Raw genomic sequence first — 19,614 nt, 5'->3', positions numbered from 1 at the left:
CTATGGTGGTATTCCCATTACACAGGACTGAAGAATGTATATAATACTTACTTTACTCTTGCTTTTAACTTAGCAAAATCTTTTCTCAGTAGGCTGCATCTCATCCCACAGCATCTTTATGTGATCTTCATGTTCAGTTCCTGGGCTCAGTTTGTCTGGGCAAAAGCACTGCCAGAGCTGTACGCCTCCTGGACACCTAGGGGAACCAGAAAGGACATTTTGTGTCCTACAGTTCTCTTCGTGTTTCATCCCTGGTGGGAAGTGGTTCTATTCAACCTGCATCACTCTAATACTCATGGAACAGGGGTGATGTATACAGAGAGGGGGAGAGCAAGACAATGAAGTTCTCTTCCCCCATCTTTCTTTAAAATTGTTTTCATAACTTTTTTTTTTTTTTTTCTGCTCACAACAGACTTGCCTGTGTATTTATGTGTGTTATTCTTTCAGTTTGAGGCTAATGACTGCCTGAAATCACTCACTGCAAGCAATTGTTTGCACATCTCTCCATGTACTCTAAAAATAAAGCACAAGGTTTTCGTTAATGTTCAGCTCACATCTGGAGTCAACTCCAGCCCGTGTCTGGCACACCAAATCAACCACCTCACTCTGTATTCCACCTGCATTTTTTCCTTTTTTTGAGCCTCTTCTGTCTGACTTGATTATGGTGCAGTCCCAGGAGGAACCTTGTGCAGGAGAAAGTGCTCTGGTTTGTAGTAGAAAGGAAGGAGGTGTGAAGAATTAAAGCTCCTGTTGTGGCAGAGAGGGCAGCAAGAGCAGAAAAACTTCCTTGTGCAGAGGGAAAAAAATAATCTTTGTGATAAAGGAGACATTCAGAGGTGATACATGGGTATTGAGCAATGGTTTCACACTAATTTCCAAAGTGCTATTGCTGTCAGCCTGGGTCAGGTCCTGAAGCTTCCGTGCCAAAGGCTGCCTGGTGAGGTTGCTTCCCACTGCTCTGACTGGTTGACAGGATTTGTTCCCACCTAAACTTTAGCATAACAGACACATGAAGTACAGTTAAGAGAAAACAAATGCCTTCCCCATTCCAAAATTCTGGGTGTATTGTGTTCCAAATGCCCATAGCAAGAAAAACCAACTCAAGCTTCTCCTTGCTAGGGGTTATCAGAGCTGTACAGTCTGTCAGCCAGCAGGAACTGCCCCTTAAACAACATTTCCCCACCCTATAACATCATTTGTGCAACCACCCACTGCCATCATCCATCTCTAAAGGATTGTTATTGCTCAGGCTGTAGATGCTTGGGGAAAGCAACTGTCTCAGGCTGAGAAGTGTGTTACTGGTAAATTACAAGTAAATCTCTCAACCTTAAAATTGCTTATGGTAAAAAGCTCCAATCTGCAGATGCTATGGTCTAACAGACCAAAATATCTCAGGAATTTAAGATTCTACATGGCGTACGCTGGTGTGACTGGTTATGGGGTAAGAGAGGGAGAGAAAGCTGGCAGAAAATAGAGAGAAGCTGTGTTTGAAGGAAAAGCATCTTAACAAAGTTAATCTTCACCTTTCAGTATTTAAGTCACAGAGTAGCATCCTGCATTATTAGGGGAATTAAAATGCAATTACCTTTTAATTTTTATTTCAGTTCTTGAATAATTAAAGCCACTTTACATCAAGAGTGATCCATAAAGGAAGGCATTTTGCATGTGAAAAGCTGCAAAGGGTGGAAGACTTTGGGGTATTGGCAGTCAGCAGTGAGCAACTGAGCTTGGTAATGCTACAGTAAGCTGCCTCCTCTGCACAGCTCTACAGGATCATGGAAAGAGGCCAATTGCTGGATTTCTGTGCTTTATCTTGATTAAACGGCTGTTTCAATTTGGTATTCACTCCTTTCATATTTGTAATCACTTCAAGATTTTTTTTTTCCATTTTATAGTATTCACTTATTTAACTGCTTGTTTCCTGCCAAGCCTAAAAAAAGAAAGGCTTTTCCCTCCTTCTGTTTTCTGAGCTGCAATAGAGGCAAGAGTTGACACAAAATTACTTCTATATTTAAAGTTTCCTGATGTAAATCTCTGATGGTTTTAAATAGTCAGTGCAGGTAGATACTGCAAGGAAGTGTTGGAGTGAAGGACCCTGAGCTGCTGGGGGAGGCTGATGAGCATCCCTGGGGCACAGGGAGGGGAGCAGCCTCCCCCTGAGACCTGTGTGGGTTGCTGGCCATCTCCAGAGCTTCTGGAAGATTTGGAAGGTTGCTGTGATTCCTTTTGAGACTAGTGCTGCCTACCTGCATAGGGGTTTGCCCCCCCAAAGGCTCCGGCAGCATTGTGTGGTTGGGAAGAGGAGAGCAGAGGTTGCTGGGGGCTCTGGGCACTTTTCCAGAGGTGCAGGAGGAGGAAAGCTCTTCCCAAGGGACTGCAGTGGTTGCCAGGCTGCCAGCAGCAGCAAAACAAACCCCTTTTGATTCCTTGTTATCCGAATCAAATATCAGCCACCTTGTATCTTAGCCAAGGTAAAGGAGAAAGAAATACAGTCCAAATGTGCTGGAAAGGATGAAATCCTCATTGTTTTTCTTTTTATTATTAGAGACTGAGGAAATCAGCCTATTCTTAGGAATCTGCTGGTCTTGTTAGATTTATGACACTTCTTTGTCATTGCTTGTATGTTGATGTTGGGAGATGTAGCTTAAAGAAAGCAGCAGGAAAGTGAGAAGTCATCTGAGGGGAATTGTTTTGGAGAGAGGATCAAAAGTAGAGAGGGAAAGGCCTGTGACATTGCCAGCAGGTTCTGCCTTTAGTGTCCCCTTTGCAAAAGCACTGAAATGCTTTGGGATGGTCCTTAGTGGAGGCATTGAACCATCTGAGAAATCAGTGTGATCAGACAAGGTAAGCTCAAGAGTCACCACTAGAATTTACTCCTGACTATCAAAATATCTTTTTCTTTCTAAATAAATATATTCAAAAGATGTTACAAAGAGCAGTGAGTGTCAGGACTTTAAGTTGTGAGTAACCTGCTTTGGCTTTTTCCTAAGTTATAGTGAAAAGGATGATGAAATAAGGGGCAAATACTATGAGGGGAAACCTAAAGTCTATCTTGAGAGTGGTTCAGCTAAAACTGCTGGAGTCAAAAGACTTCTTACAATGTGTGTGTTTTTCACGTTCAAAAAGCAGTAGTGCATTTCCAGCCTTGATGATGTTTGAAATCTGAAACACCCCCCCTTATCCTTTTTATGGATTTTCTTTAGCCTTCTAAATCTAAGTGAGGTGAATCAATCATATCTGAGCACCTTTGTAAAAATCTCACGTCCTTTTCACTATGAGTTTCAGCTATCATTCCCTTTTTCAATCAATAGAACAAAAGCAAACTTCAATCTTCATTGATAATTGGAATAAAAAACATGTTTGAGATTTGAAAAGAAAGTTTTGATCATTTTTTTTTTTCCTTAACCCAACACCTTTCCACTCCCTCATATGTATTTCTTTTTCTGGACCAGATTTGGTAATAAGATGGTCCTGCTGGGAATGAGTTCTCATGGGGTTTCTGATAATTCTGGAAATAACACCAGCCTTGCCTCTAGTCCTGTGATAACCAAAAACCTTACAAAGACAAATGTGATCAGAAATTTGAAATTTACAGAGCTGGAAATGTTGAACAACCAAGCAAAAGCTGGAGTAGCCAGCTGAGCCAGCTCTCCAGAGGCACTGTCACCTCTTGCTCAGAGGTGACTTAGTCTCTTCAGCTCTGTTTTGTACTGCTCTGTTCTCTTCCAGCTCTTTGCAGTTGTATTGAGTGTGCAAAGGCTTCATCATGTCAGACCCCAGGGAATACCTAACCTGAGCTTCAAACCCTATGTAGACAACCTGCTCAGGATATTTCATGGGCATCACTAAAGGTAAGATCGATGTTTAAAGGGTCTCTGGGATTTCAGGGGTTTTTGGACTTGGGGGATGGGGTCTTAGGATTTTCATGTCTCTTTCTGACACCAATGAGCACCATGAAGCATGGGCACCCTGCAGCAGCTCCAGGTCAGAGGGATCTCATAACAGTAAATGAATTGCCCAGTCTTTCTGCACAGGGTAGAATTAAAGTTGTTATGATTTCTGAGGCCAGGAGGAAAGTTAAAGAGCAGCTAGAGGTAAATAAAGAGATTTGCGTTCGACTGAGCTATGGAGTGATCAGAGGCCAGTCCCATACACCAGGAGCTGGGGTACTCACATCCTACATAGGAGATGGAATGAGTAAAAGAACAAAATGTTGTTGCTGGAGGAATGCTGGGAGCTTTGGATGAAAGCTAGAGCAAAGCTTGGCTTTGTGTGTATGTTAAAACTTGAGCTAGCTGACTCCTTCCTTTGTTTTTTCTAAACCCGAGATGCAGAATAGTGACAGAAATTACCACAAACCCCTTGCTTTATCCACTGCCGTGAAGCAAGGTTTTATCCTACTTGCTTTTTACAGTGAAACCAAAATTCCATTCTCAGTGTCACAGCCACTGCAGGGCACGAGGCTCCTCGAGGTGTTAGAGGCAGGGATGACATTTCCTCCCAGACTTCCATGCCTGGCCTGGTTCTGCTGCAAGGGGAATAAAGCAACCACAGGAGGAGGATGGAAAATTACCTGCCAAATCATTTGGTTTCTATACTGAGCCATCCCCTCCCAGTTCACTTCATTGCAGAAGTTTCTCAGAACACGTATTCCTGCAGCTTGCAGCCAATACCACTTATTTTCCTCCTGCAATTTCTCCTGTCCTTGAATTTGATTGAACCAAGCTGAAACCCATGGTGTTCAGGACTCAGAGGCTTTGGTTTCATGAGCTGTGCTCTGAAAAATTGAAAGACCCATTGCTCTCCTCACCCTTCACCCCCAGCCCCAAACTTGCAACAAGGCCTGGGCTTGAGCTGTGCAGTTGCTGAATTTTTACTCTCTTAGGCAATTTTTTCTGTGCAGATTGATTTTGGTGAAACACCTCGGGTTATCTGCTAACATAAACATTGCTCCACTGGTATAGGCTGTTTGTTTACATCAATAGGAGAAAAGAGCCTTATTACTGAAATTTTGCTTTCTTCCCTCAAGCTTCTCTCTGGGAGCCAGCACATAGGCAATATTGATACCTGTTTTTTTAATTTAGGGACAATTTTCTCTATAGATGGATGTGACGATGCATAAATAATACACCACTTTGCTGCATGGATTGTTTATTCCAGACCTCATTGGCATGCAGAGCACACAGGCAAACCAAAGCTTCTCTGGATGGGTATTATCAGAGAACTTGCCAGGTTGTTCCCTGGAGAAAATCACCAGGCACACAGAGATGGAGTTTGTAAAGTCCTTTTATTTTACCCTTTCGATGCATTCTGTGCTGGTACAGCACAGTTCAGGCTGAATCAGCACTCCCATTAAAATTCCTTATTTTCATAGACTCATGGAATCAGCTGAGTTGGAAGGGACCTCAGAGATCATCAAGTCCAACCCTTGATCCACTCCCACTGTGGTTCCCAGACCATGGCACTGAGTGCCACATCCAGTCTCTTCTTAAAAACCTCCAGGAACAGAGAATCCACCACCTCCCTGGCCAGCCCATTCCAATGCCTGTTCACCCTCTCTGTAAAGAATTTTTCCTAATATCCAACCTAAACCTCCCCTGGCAGAGCTTAAGCCCATGCCCTCTTGTCTTCCTAAGAGCTGCCTGGGAGCAGAGCCCGAACCCCCCCTGGCTCCAACCTCCTTTCAGGGAGTTGTAGAGAGTGATGGGGTCTCCCCTGAGCCTCCTCTTCTTCAGCCTAAACACCCCCAGCTCCCTCAGCCTCTCCTCATAGGATCTGTGCTGGATCCCTTCACAGCCTCCTTGCTCTTCTCTGGACCTGCTCCAGCACCTCAATCTCCTTCCTGACCTGAGGGGCCCAGAACTGGACACAGGACTCAAGCTGTGGCCTCACCAGCGCTGAGTACAGGGGCAGAATCCCTTCCTTGGACCTGCTGGCCACACTGTTCCTCATACAGGCCAGGATGCCATTGGCCTTCTTGGCCACCTGGGAACACTGCTGGCTCATGTTCAGCTTCCTGTCAGGAATTTACAAGTTGCCTGTGAAAAGAAGGAGCAGGAGGGAGGCTGGGCGAGCGCGGAGCTCCCAGGATGAGGTCGTCAGGGCTATTTTAAGAGAACCACAAATCCAGAATGGCAAAAAACTCTCTGGGTAAAGCAAGCAGTCATGCTGGGTGCCTGTCAGGCTGCAGAAGGTGGGTGCTGGGGACATCATGCTGCTGAACTCCCAGCGTTTGGCCATCTGTGTGCCTTCTTCCCCCCACCCTGCCTGCATAGACCCTTTGTGCTGCAGAGGGCTCCGAGGGGATGCAAATGCCTGGACAGCTTGTTTGCTGTGGAGCGTATCATGATGCATGATATATTCTACTTAAATAGATTATGAAAGGCCCAATTCTCCCATTAATTGCAAAACTCTCAAGAACTTAATTATGAGCAGGCCTTAAATGTACAGTTTAGAGCCTTAATCACTTGATATGCCATATGCCATTCCCCAAATCTAATCCTGCGAGCAAAAACCACTCTTGAGTGCTTTATGATGAACTTATTTTATAACAGATACCAAATAATATTTGACTCTTTCTTTTAATCATCCACATTTTTTTTTCTATGGACGTACAATATTAAACCTGCTGAAACAAGAAATGAAAGAAGCTGGATTTGGAAATACTGGATGCTAAACTCTGACCTGCTCTTACTCTGCGGGTAGTCTTGATGTTTTTTGAAAAAATGGGGAATATTAACCAAGCCCTCTGTCTCTGCCCAGCTTGCAGAATATTTGCAAAATGGCTCTGTATTAACTTTACATTAGGTTTATAGTTTCCAGAAGTGCTTCACTGGCTGCATAATGCTCGGAGGCATTCTCAGCATCCAGATGCCAGCATGGCCCATGACTTTGGAAGCATAAAGGATTTTCCTCAGTTGACTGCATGGTACTTGGTGTTACCTGTTTCAGATTGGAAAGAGCCTACCTCTTCTCCCAGCATCTAGAGATGAAAAGGGAACAAGCTGCTGCCTAGATTAATATATTTTTTAAATGTTTGTTACTGATTTTTGCAAAAATGCAAGCAGGGAAATACAGGGCTGAGAAGCTTAATCAAAGTAAGCCTATTACCCAGAGGAAATTACCACAGTCTTGCATGTATTAGTGGGCAAAAAAAGGAAAATGAAAGATATTTTGTTAAATGAGACTTGTTTGGGTTGCCTGCTGGAATTGTTGGGTTTTTTTCCTTTGTTTGTTAGTAAGTAATTGCCAGGGTAAGCTGCAATAATAATATAAGAATGGCAATAAGATAAGGAAGGCTGATGGGTAGCTGACATAAATCTAGATGAATGTTCTGGCTGGCCTTATAAGAGCAAAGTGTCCTAGCTAATGGGAAGGAAAGGCCTGGAAAAGTGAGTAACCTGCATGGAGGGAGGCATAAAAATCAAGTTAGTAGTGATCATGCTTTGGACCTACTTTCCTCTGCATGGTGGCCCCAGTCCTGGCCCATCAGCCTCAGGTGAGGAGGCTGCAAGTCTGAAGATGACTGGCAGGGTTAAGATGCTTCTTCTGCATCTTATCTGGAGGCACAATGTGCTAACACACAGGCACAGGCAGCTTGTGATGAAAGTACACAGGGAAGGTTTGGAGGGACTGGTCAATCAGGAGAATTAGAATATTGGCTGCTTTTTTTTTTAATTTTTTTTTTTTTTTTTTTTTTTTAATTTTTATACCCACAAATTCTGTGTCTAAGTTAGACAGCCAGAGTTTTAGGCTCCTTCCATAGTCAGTGGAAACAGATGAGCTGCCTCTAGGGTACCTATTCTAGTTGCTCCTGCTAGTTGCTCATCCTTCTTGTCTCAGAGCCCCTAACCAGATTAGCAAGAGAAAATTAAATCATTCCCCTGAGCTGGCCAGGTTTTCCTACCCACTCCAAATCCCTCTGGCAGGCAACCAAACCCTTTGCAGGAACAGAGGGAGATGCTAGTTAGAGAGCTAACACATCAAACCCAGCACCGTCTGTCACACACAGCTCCAAACAAACAAACAAACAAACAAATATTTTAAATCTAGGTTAGATCAACCTGGGCAGCTTTGCCCATGGCAAAACATGCTCACCTGCCTAGCTGTGTGCTAAACTGACTCTTGTCATCTGCACTTTCACTATTTTAAACAAGCTTCCCTCCAGTATCTGCCTGGACTGATAAGGGCACATCTAGATAGCAGCAGAAATTAACCATTAATGCCAGAAATATGTGAATGTTTTTATTTTTATTTTTTTTTCCCTTTTCTAAATTTCTATAAACCTTGGCTGAGGAACAATTTCCTGGAGGAGCCCTTACACAGCCAGTATCCCAGTTGCTCTTATGCCCAGAGCTGCATGGCTGGAACCCTCCCACAGGCACTGGGACACCTGATGCAAACTGTGTGCAGCCCCAGGAGGACCTGGCAAGTAGAGCTCATAAAGCTGCCAGTGGGAGCAGATGCCTTTTGGGCACAAATGGTGAGCTCCCTCAGCTCCATGTTAGCCCCATAGCAGGAGGAGTGAGCAGCTGGAATGCTGTAGGGAGTAGGGATGCTGATCACACCTGTGACAGCCCATCCCACCATGGTTATGCAGCTACCAGAGATACTCTCCTACTTTCTCCAGGCTGACTTTACTCAAGAGCTTGGCTGGCTGTGAAGCTGTTTGGCTCCTTTTAACAACCTGGAGCAAATCCCAAGGGTTCTCCCTGGCACCCATGGCCACAGGGATAGGGACAGTGTCCTGTACCCTACCCACAATGGGGTGGAGGGACCTGGCTTGGTCTGTGCTGCAGTGTTGGTTCAGGGGATGGAGGACTTGGAGGAGCAACAAGAGCTTGACTTTCAAAAGTATAATTTGTTTCATAATTATTAAACCTTGGGGGTGAGGGGGAAATTAAATGAAAAAATTAACCAAGTATAGTTGAGCACTGCAGAAGGTGGCAGATGAGGGAGGAGGGGTCCTGCCTTTCCTTGGGCTCTTTGGTTGCAATGTCCCTGTCACAAACATGAGGACCTTTCACAAATGTGTGCATCTGACCATAAATATGGAACCAGGCTCACACTGCAGTGACTCCTGCTCTGAGTGGTGGCCTGGGACCTAGAACAGATGAGACCTGTGGTGGCACTCAGAGGAACCACCAGACCCTCACCTGATGCCCAGTGACCCAGGGCAGAGCTGTGATGGGCCACTCTTCATTGCCTGGGCTCTAGGTTAAAGCTACCCCTGGGTGTTGGCAGGTGCCCCAGGGACCAGCTGGACAGGGCTGAGCCCCAGGCAGGGGGGAGAGGGGGAGGCTGGTGCCATTATGCTCCAAAATGGCCTTTGGCAAGGTACCTGACACCAGGTGGGGGGGGGCTTGAAAAAACTGAGATGTGCAGCCAGCCCTGGCAAGTCTCTTAAATGAGAAGCATCCTTTTTACTGGGATAATCTATCATACTTGAAACATTCTGAAAGGCTGTATCTTTCCCCCTCAACCATCTTTATCATTTTAATTTAAAGGCTTTTTAAAATTATCACCCAAATAAATGATAAGTAGGAACAGGGTAAACTGCTCTGAGCTCTCCATTAGTGCAAACAATGCAGAGTGACTGTGCTCTATTTACAGAAAATTAATGAACATAAAAAAGATGAACTGCATGTCATTCTAGTGATCGTAAGATGTTTTTCATGCAAGGAGGTTTGCAGCTTTATACATTAAATTCTGAGACAAAAGAAATCTCTCTGTAATGTTAGTAGTTGTAACATATGATTGTATGTGAAGGGAATAAAAATAACATTTGTTTTATGTAATGAAGACTAATGAAGTTGTTCTGATCTTTCCATTACAGTTTCAACAAGTTTTTCTAATCAAGAAGATACTCTTTTTTTGAAAGCTAATTTTTCATTTAAAACTTCTGAAATGGCAGCAGAATGGTGAAATGCAAGGGCAATATTGTAGTATGCCAGAAGATTATCAGTTCTAATGGGAAATTTATGCATTCCACAAGTTTTGTTTTGTTTTAGATTAAAATAATAAAAACCTCAGGCTATTCTAGAATTTTTTTTTTCTGTCATTCTGCTCTATCTTTAGACAAACAAAGCAAATGCTCTTCAGTGGGCCTATCCACAGCTAGATGGAAAAAGGGAGACCCTTTCCTGAACCTGGTCAGGGTAGAATACCTTGCAGATTAAGATAAAAGATGGGGAAAGAGGTAATCACTGAAACCATCTCCTCTGGGGGCACTAAAGTCAGGACACAGTCTTTTAAAAGTGTCCTCACTTCTTTAAGCCTGGTCACAAACACTGGAAAGCCAAGAGGACCAGACTAGTTTTGGGGGTATTTATCTTCAGCTTCTCAGAGGAGCATGGTTATAGGAACTCACACAACTTTGGGATGATGGAAAGGGAGAGCATGGACTTAGACAACCATATGCATGGCTGGTGACAGGGAAGAAGGGCACTGACTGTCACTTTGGGGACATCATGTGCTCCACAAACCCCTGTGAGAATTCCCAGGGGTTACTTATTGCTGATGGGGATCTTTGTCTAGGTGGACCTGCCCCATTTCTCTCTGTCAGCTGCTGGGTTTCAGATCAGGTGTCACAGCACTGTTTCTAGAAGAAAAAAATGTGGAATAGTTGCATAGAGTATTGTTGTCATATAGATCTTAAGCTGTGTTGGTGCTGCTACACAAATCTGCTAACACCTTCTCATAGCATTAATAGGGTTGTTGAGCCTTCAACATTTTTCACACCTGACAGTTTCTCAGAATGCATCAATTATTTTCCTACCTGTGTTCACAGTTTTGTTATCATTTGAAGAGAGAAAAAAAAAAAAGGAAAGAAATGAAAGACTGATTTTACTTCTGACTTGAACAGAAGAACTGAAGTCTTTCATAGCCTTTATGTAAGCACAAATGTGATAACTACCAAGGCTGATGGTGAAATCTGAACTGGTGAACTGCCATTTTCAGGCCAGCAGGTGTGAAGCAGAAGGAGCAGAACAAGAAAGTCACATTAAAAATAAGATGAAAAACATCACCTACCTGTTAGTGCCATTTCTGACTGAAGCGGTGAACCAAAGCACATGTAAACACACACAGATACACACAGAAAAATGTTTCTCTCCTATAGCATTTCATTGTAATACACTGGGTAAAATTTTCTGGAATCATTTATCTTGCACTGAGAAGCAACTCTTTTCTCCTGTTCCCCCTTCCCTTCCTTAGCAATTTGAATTCTCAGTGCCTTTACCTTGTTCCTCAAACCTCTTCTCACCTGTGCTCTCACCATTAGACAGCACCTCTGGAATGATGTCTCACAGGTGGCAGGTTGGGGAGACCTTCATGGCACCTTCTGCTGTGTCCCTGGGGCTTCTGGAAAGGCACCACAGCACACAAGGACAGACAGGATCTTGTCATATTCAGCAGCCCTGATATCATACTAGCCTTTAAAAAAAAAAAAAAAAAAAAAAAGACAGCTTTCCTCCCCATGGGCTTTGTGCCTTCCCTCAGCAGTGTCACCCATCCAGTCACTTGACTTCTGCCTTGCCTTAACACACGTGAAACAGAAAGATGAGCATTTTAATAAGTATAGACTGTTCATCTAACTGAGATTAACATAGTTACAGTATTAGCACAGGAGCTGAACCTTGGTGCCTTTCAGGAACTGATCATCCATTTGTTGGGTCAGGTTCTGATTAGTTGTTTTAACACATTTCTCCAGCGCCGTGTGATGGGATAGACAGACACAGGGAGAGGACCCCCCTGGTCCCCATATGTACATGTAGGCAGACCTGTGAGTACATTCTGCTGCCCCTTCTCTCTCCCAATCCCATCCTTTGCCACCATGCTCTTTGGTGTTAGCCAAAACTCTGGGCATCACACAGCCCTTTGTGGTCAGGAAACACTGGCACAGCACCCTGTCTATAAGCAGCCCCCAGCTCCTCATCATGCCTGCATGGGGGACTTGAGATGCTGCTGCCCTCTGGGTAAAATCGAGCAATAAAATGAGGCCGGAAGAGGTAGAGATTATGCTATATTTGCAGTGGTTGCAGCCATCAGTAACCACTGGGCTGGTGACCTTTCACCCATGTGTCTGCCATCCCCAGAAACACACCACAATTTCTGGAAAACTTGCTCCATTCCCCATGAGCACTTTAAGGAGGAGGGGTGGATTTTCTTAGGGTTGTTTTTTTTTTTGTACTTTCATGCTTTTCCCACATGGTGAAGGAAGGTCAGTGTTCTCTGGCACCGATCCCCCTGGCATTGAGGTGACCTCTTGGCCATAACCAGAACCCCACACCCTGCCAGACCCTGTTTCACCTGGCTGGATGCTTCCAGCACAGACCCAGTCCTGGGAAGCACTGAGCTTTTCCTGCAAATGCCAGTCGGAGGGCTCTGGGTACCAGCCCTGTCCCCAGCTCCCAAATTCCAGTGCCAGTTTGGGAAGGGACCATAACCCTCCAAGACCTCTGCATTTCCCAAGAGGTGGTATGGTCTGCAGCTCTTCCCCTCTTCTCCCCTTGGAGTTCAGGGGATGTGGTGTCTCTTCCCATTACTCCTATAAAAAAAAACCAAATCCACTTGGCAGTGGGAGCAATTCAAGGCCTGGTAGAAGCTGATGGCAGTGGGATTTGGCACCTGGGGAACCAGGATCCATCTGAGGCCATCTGCAGCTCCAGGCTGTGCGGCTGCTCCCAGGAGCCAGGCACATGGCTGGGGCTGTGGGCACAGGGAGGGACAGGGAGAAAAAAAAAACACCCAGGGATATTATTTCCATGACTTTGGTTTCTGCACAAATCTTGCCCTAAAAAGGGCACAGCTGTCACTCCATTTGTCAACATCAGCAAGTAATTATGTAAAGAAAAACATCATTGTACTTTTGACTTTGGTGCTTGCTGTATCACCCGGAGGCCGATAGATGGACCAGTTGGATTACATGAGGTAATGGCACTGGGGAATTGCTGGAAGGGCTCCCCTGGCTTCAGCTAAGCTGCTGCTTCTTTTTTTTTTTTCCCTAATAATAGAGTGAGAACTGAGAAAGAGAGCAAAAATGAGCAGTAGAAAAAGTAGCTCCTCTTTGTTGAATAGACAGTTTAATTTATTACTGAGCACAATGTACCTGAAGAATGATAAGAAACAACTTTGATATCATGCTAAATAAATAAATAAAAAAAGAGGTTTCATAACCTAATTTTCTCTGGGTCTTCCAGAAGTTTCTGTTTTATCAGCTTTCATTTAGCTGAAGCAAAATTAATAAGACAAGCAAAGCAGGGCTACCTGGAATACTACTAGATTTCTTACAAAGAAAATAGAAGGTGTCTTTAAATGAATTATTTTGTGTGGAGGCTGCTGCCTGGCAGTCAGTCCAGGAGGCCTGAGCCCCAGGAGAAGCTGGTGCAGGGTGAGTGGCACTGAAATCTGGGTCCCCAGGTCCCCAGGCTGGGGGAACCAGCAGCTCCACAGTCAGGACCTCTTGGTGGGGCTGGTCTGAGCCCTTGGGCTGACTGCAATTGCCCCCAAGATTTCAGAGGCAGCTGATTAAAAAATAAAATTATTTGCTCTGTGTGAGAGCACAATAAGCCCTTTTCACTAATACTTTTCCTCCCATCCCCTCCGTCATTTCCCTAGAACAAGAATTAAAGACAGCAAAAAATAAATGAACATTAAAAAAAATAGATTTTCAGGTATTGGCTCTGCTTTCTTTAGACATGAATCCATGCTATAGCTGCAAGAAGAGGACACAGAGACTGCCACATCCCTCCCTTCCCCAGTGTCTGACATTCACATACAGGAACGTGGAGCCCATCAGCTGGTCACCAGCTGAAGGTGGTTCCAACCATGGCTTTAGCCTTTCTGGTTTTGGGTGGGTTTTAAAACAAGTCTGGAAGAAATAGTGGATATGAGGGTGTAGATGTAAAATTCCCCCTTAAAAAAAACAGTGGTGGGCAATTTTATTTTTTTTTGTTTTTTGTTTCCTGTTGCATTGTAAGGGCAGGTGTGCATATAGAAAAGAAAAAAAACACCTGTGAAGAGGCTATTTTGTGGTAGTTTTACTTTTGACAAGTAAAAGTAACACGAAGCCAAAGAGGAGGTGTCTGGTGAGGTGCAGGGGAACTGCCTGGGTGCAGAAATGCAGCCTGCAAAGCTGATGCCACTTCTCCTGCAGGAACAGCCTTTGGGCTCCATGTTTCTGAGAGGCTTAAATTGCCACAGCAAAAAGGAGAAGGTCAGATCCTTTTCAGGTGAGGGGTCTGTTCAGCTGCCAGGCATGCAGCACATCCTGCTTTTCCACCCTTGGGCTGAGTTTAAAGGCTTTTGGTAATGAGCAGGCTTGATGCCAGGAGTGCCTGGGAGCTGCTCATCCTGCTCCCACCAGTGATGCCCATCTGCCAGCCACGGGTTCCAGGGCAGAAATAACTCTTGTTGTGGACTGACATGGAACTAAGCTGCTTACTTTGCATGTGTCACATCCATGCTACTGGAAGTGAACTCTGGAATTGTAAAGCAGTAGAGACAAATGTGGCCTGGTTCCTTGGGCATCAGGCATTTACATTGGTATTTTTTGTGCTTTGGAAACACAAAATGGGGTGGGAATATAAATTAAGCAGTACTGGGGGGTTATTACACTGGGACTTTTTTTTTTTTTTTTTTTTTTTTTGGTGTTTTTGGCTTGCTTCCTGCAGTGCTTGCTGCTTTCACACCACTCAGTACTAAAGCACAGGTACATGGGGTTCAGCCACCCATTACCTGATCCCCTCTGTGCCCTGTGGTGGGACAGTCTTCCTTCTTGTGCCACAGGGCTGAGAGACATACAGATAGGGGTTACCCTGCTATCAGGCCAAGAGCACAAGAACACCTCCTCAAGCCTGAAACTTGTCTGAGAGCGGGGGGGACATGCTTCACATCAGAGCCATGCTGCAATACCATTATTTCAGCCATTATTGACCATTTGCCTTCACTGTACCAAGAGACTTTCAACCCTAAAGAAGATACCATAGGAGCAAAGAAGGCTGCAGTTTTGCTTTGCCCTAGATTGTGGCATAGAAATATATTGCAAATAGTATTTACTTAAAACACAAGTACATTTTAATTGTTTCTGCATGGAATAAACCTAATTAAAAGCCGAGCAGAGTGTTTTTCTTGCAACATAAATATTACAATTAGAGGCAACATCTGTGTTGCACAATTTATTACTTGTATGTAAAATACACTTCCCCAACATTGTAAACTGGTGTACAAAACCCTGCAGCTAACAAATTAAGCAACATTAAAATGGTAATCTGATTTGGAGTAAGAGAACTCAATATAATTTCTTGTCTTTAAAGTGTTTTTCTTATTCCATTACAGAACCCCAGGGAAACTACTGGTGTGAGCTGGAGGAGTGTCCTCTTACCATATATGAGGTCTGTAAAATACAGTGTGATGTGCCAGCTGGACTCAATATCGGGGTGTTTGAATTGGAGAAGTGTCCTGTGGGTGATCCTTGAATCAAGAAGATTTGAGTGAAACGAAGGGATTACAATCACTGCCCTGAGTGGCACAAGAAGAGAGTTCATCTCTGCATCTCATGGTACATGCTGAGGACAGTGGCTAAAGAACTAATTCATCTCTGGCATAAAACACTACTTTTTCACAGAATCACAGAATGTTTAGGTTGGAACAGATCTCCAAGATCATCCAGTCCAACCTTTTACCAACACCATAAACTAGTTATTAAGCCATGTCCTTAAGAACTAGGTCCCAGTGCCTCTTAAATGCCTCCAAGGATGGTGACAGTGACCACTGTCCTGGGCCATTCCAATGCCTGACAACCCTCTCACTGAAAAGATGTTTCCTAACATCTGGCCTAAACCTCCCCTGGCACAGCTTCCATCCATTTCCTCTGGTCCTGGTTTTGCTCATGCTGTCCTGCTGGTTGAAATGCTGATGGCTCATTTTTCTGCAAAGCTGCCAGACTGGAGGATTTATGCCTTTTTCAGTAGAGGCTGAGTGGTTCCATCAGCCCTGCAACTCCCAGATGGGCATCTGATGGCCCAGTGCCACTGCTTCCCAGCCCATCTCCAGTTGCTGTCCCAATTCACAGCTTTTTAACTCTCCAACACACAACCTCTGGGCCCAGCAGGAGCAAACCTGGACACTGCAAGCTCCACGTCCTTCACCAAGGCTTCTCCTACCCAGGCTGTTGTGTGTGGTGGATCTTCTGGGTTTTGCTACCAGCACCCCAAGGTGCAGGAATGCAGCCCCACATCCACCAGACTCTGGTTGCTTCTAACAGCTTTTCAGTGCCACAAGTTACCTAATGCAGTTGGTGGGAGTCCTCTTTGCAAGGCCAAAAAGGATAATTTTCAGCATCCTCATTTTTTTGTTGAGTTGCTGTGCCAGCCAATACCTGGAGCACTTCCCTCCACTTCCACCCATCCTAGGGTTAAACCTTGGTGGTAGCTGCACCCTCCAGGGAGGCACAGTGCTTCCAGGAGACTTTTAGTCCTGTGCCTCAAGGCTGAAGGGCAGGAAGATGGAGAGACACAGGAGGCAGAGTAGCTGCTCATCTTCTGGTGCGTGGCAGGAGCTGAGCCATCCACAGTGTGACTCAATAATCCCTCAGGAGACTGAGCAAGCAGAGGATACCTCTGGGTGTGTTATAAATAGCCTGGGGAGGACAGAACCCATTTCAAGTCAAAGTCAAAGGATTACTGTGACTGTAGTCACTGGCAGCTTAAATCAGTGCCTTTGCCCAGGGGGGGATCAAACAGGAGTGTAAGAGCAGGAATAGCTGTGAGGAGAAGCTCCTTCTCCAGGGAATTTCAGGGGCTGTTTTGCTACCTGCCTGCAGCATCAGTAACTATGGATGAAACCCCAGTGTCAGCATGTTAGCAGGCACACTGGGAATAAGCTTGCAGGAAGGACCCTTCAGGCCATATGTGCTTAATCTCAGATGATGGATTCAGCTGGGATGGCAGGAAATTGCCTTTTCCAACACCCAGTCAGGTTTATCACAGCCTGGGAACTGATCTGAGCCACCAGCTGCCTGCAAGTGCAGTCCTGCCGGAGAACTGGAGACACATCTATAGCTGAACTCTTCTGAAAAACCCATTAACCTCACAGCCACTCTTGGTCCAGCAGTAGACCACAAGGGTTTCTCTTACCTCTGTACTTTTAACTTCAGCTGTGACCTCTTTCTTTGGCTCTGAGAGGTGACTGCATTCCCATTTCCACCTAAGATGGCAGAGCATCATCATACAGCCTGTTAAAGCTGCCAGGCCTCCAAATTACACAATTTGCATTGATTTGAGTAATACAAAAAGTTTGTAGCCATTTAGAACAGAAACTGATTTTCTGTTGCCATTGAGCACACAACACCTGGAGATGAAGTTATGTTGGGCTTGCTTTGCCTTTCCAATTTCTCTGTTCCCACCCTGTGGCTGGCACCCCGTGTGCTCAGCTCCCAGGGGTACCTCAATGTGTGCTCATCCAGGCACATCTCAGGGTGTTCCTGGGTATTTTCCACCCACCAGCAATCACTTTATTAATGCTGCATTTTCTCTGAGCACTTGTCACTTCTATCAGCAAGATGAAATACAAGTACCTGGTGCTGTGACATAACCACAAGAGAAAATATTAAACTGAAGCTCATCACCTCATCAGCCAATGGGTTGGAAAGTATTTATACAACAAACCCAATTTTTTCTCTCCAAAACGAAGCCATTTGTCTCCTAAACGGGACTCTCCCAATGATGAAGAAATCCAGACTTCCATTGAGGTTACAGATGCTTTTCAGCACTGCTTTTCTTTGGTAGCTCTAGAGAAATGTAATAATAAAAAAAATAATTGTGATTTATTGTGTCAGTGAAAGAAGGGGTGAAATGAGAAAGGCAAAGCTTAATTAAAAAAAAAAAAACAAAGCAAAATGCAATAGATAGTTCCTATTACAGATGAAAGGGGGAACTGAAAACTCTGGAAAGCCAGATCAAATGCCATACAGATAGATTCCCTCAGTGATTAATTAGTTTGTCAGAAAAAAAAAAAAATCAAATAAACTGTGTTTTTCACTGTTTGTTTTGTTGGATCCAATGTTAGGCTCTTGGCAATCCCAAGGGAAGCCCTTTGCTTCTGTCTGTCACAAACCACTTTGTTCTGGTGCCCTCTGCTCAATCCTAGGCTGCTCCTGCCTAGAGAGAGCACAGAAAGATAATAGAAAAATCTCAGCCCTATGGAGAAGAGTTATTGTTGGGGGGGATTATCATGTTACCTTCTATTGCACCTTTTTTGAGGCAGCAAAGCTTTTGCTACTCAGTTCTTTGCACTGCAATCTGCATTGCTCACTGACTTCAGGACAAAAGGAGCTGCTCATTCTCTCTCATTAAAAATATTCTGTGTCTGGAAGGGAGCTGAGGACAGAAGGGGGAGAGAGAAAGCATCATGATGAGCATGAATTACCTCTCTGATCTGCTTTGGTTTCATCCTAGCCTGTGGAGTAAAAAATGTTCTGACTGGCTGCAGCAAATACAGAATTAGATAGCTTTTAATTACCATCAGTCATTATTGATGTTTGTTATACAGCCAGCAGAAGAGAGAAATGGCTTAATATAATTTTTTTCTCATATAGCTACAGGAACTTTGTAACTTTGTAGATCCATGTGTATACATCAGTGAGAGACTGGTATATATGTTCTTAAGGGAAAAAAAAATCATATTTAACCACTATGGTAGCAATAGTGCTTTTGTATTGTATGAGACACCCAACACTACCACCCATAGCCCACTTTACAGGAGCACCCACATTGCACCCATGTGCCCAGCAAACCTGCAGCTCTGCTGACTGTGGCATCTCAGCTCTGCTCCTCGCTCAGCTGCTGTAAGAAAGATTGGCAAATATAGACATGAAAATGATAAAACACTCAGGGAGTAATCAGTATCCCCATTAATGTTTTTTTGTGTGAATCTGGAAGTCAAATCTGCTGCCCTAAAAGGTCTGATCCTGTAAGCCCTTCGTGTGCCAGGGAGGAACCATGGGGCAGCATAGTGGTGTTAGGAGCCAGAGTGTTGTTTTTTTTTGTGATTCCCTAAGCTGCTGCCAGAGGCAGCTGGCTCTGAAAAGTGTTTCCATGGGCTTGGATTCACTCTCCCAGCTGCATTCAACACAGCCCTTGCTTACCTTCTGGGGCACATCTGAGTACCATGTTTCACTGACTATGCTGCAAATCACAGTATGTTGTTCTCCTGCTGAGGAATGAGCTCCTTGGTCTGTCCTTTCTTTTTCTTTCTCTTTCTCATTTTCTGCTTGTCATGATGCTCCCTGGGGCCACGCAGAGCTGGTCATGGCTGAGATGCTTTCATCCCTGCATAAGCAGGGTGAGCCCAGACCCATGAGCATCTGAATGTTGGAGCAGAAATCACAAAATCTGAAATTTATTTCAGGCTACTGGAAGAGGATGAGTTGTGCCAATGGTGTTTAACAAAATGTCTGTTTGTCCTGGCTCAGTAGGTACCTAAGGCATGCTCCCCAGCTGAGCAGCCAGGACCTGACTGCCAGCCAGGCTCCTAGGTCATCCAGCTGCAATGAGTTTTATTGAATGATGAAAGAAACCGGACACCATCTTATTTTCTATGGTTTGTCCTATGTCC

The 19,614-nt window shown here is 44.5% G+C and overlaps 1 protein-coding gene across 1 annotated transcript in view; it reads left to right on the top strand.

Annotated features, from left to right (window-relative positions):
• FABP6 (fatty acid binding protein 6) overlaps nt 1-19,614 on the top strand; it is a 452,944-nt gene that overhangs the window by 135,528 nt on the left and 297,802 nt on the right. The gene's annotated exons all lie outside the window — the stretch shown is intronic.

The sequence above is a fragment of the Heliangelus exortis genome, chromosome 15 (assembly GCF_036169615.1).
Source record: "Heliangelus exortis chromosome 15, bHelExo1.hap1, whole genome shotgun sequence".
Taxonomy (NCBI): domain Eukaryota; kingdom Metazoa; phylum Chordata; class Aves; order Apodiformes; family Trochilidae; genus Heliangelus; species Heliangelus exortis.
This window is presented reverse-complemented; position numbering and strand designations above follow the sequence as displayed.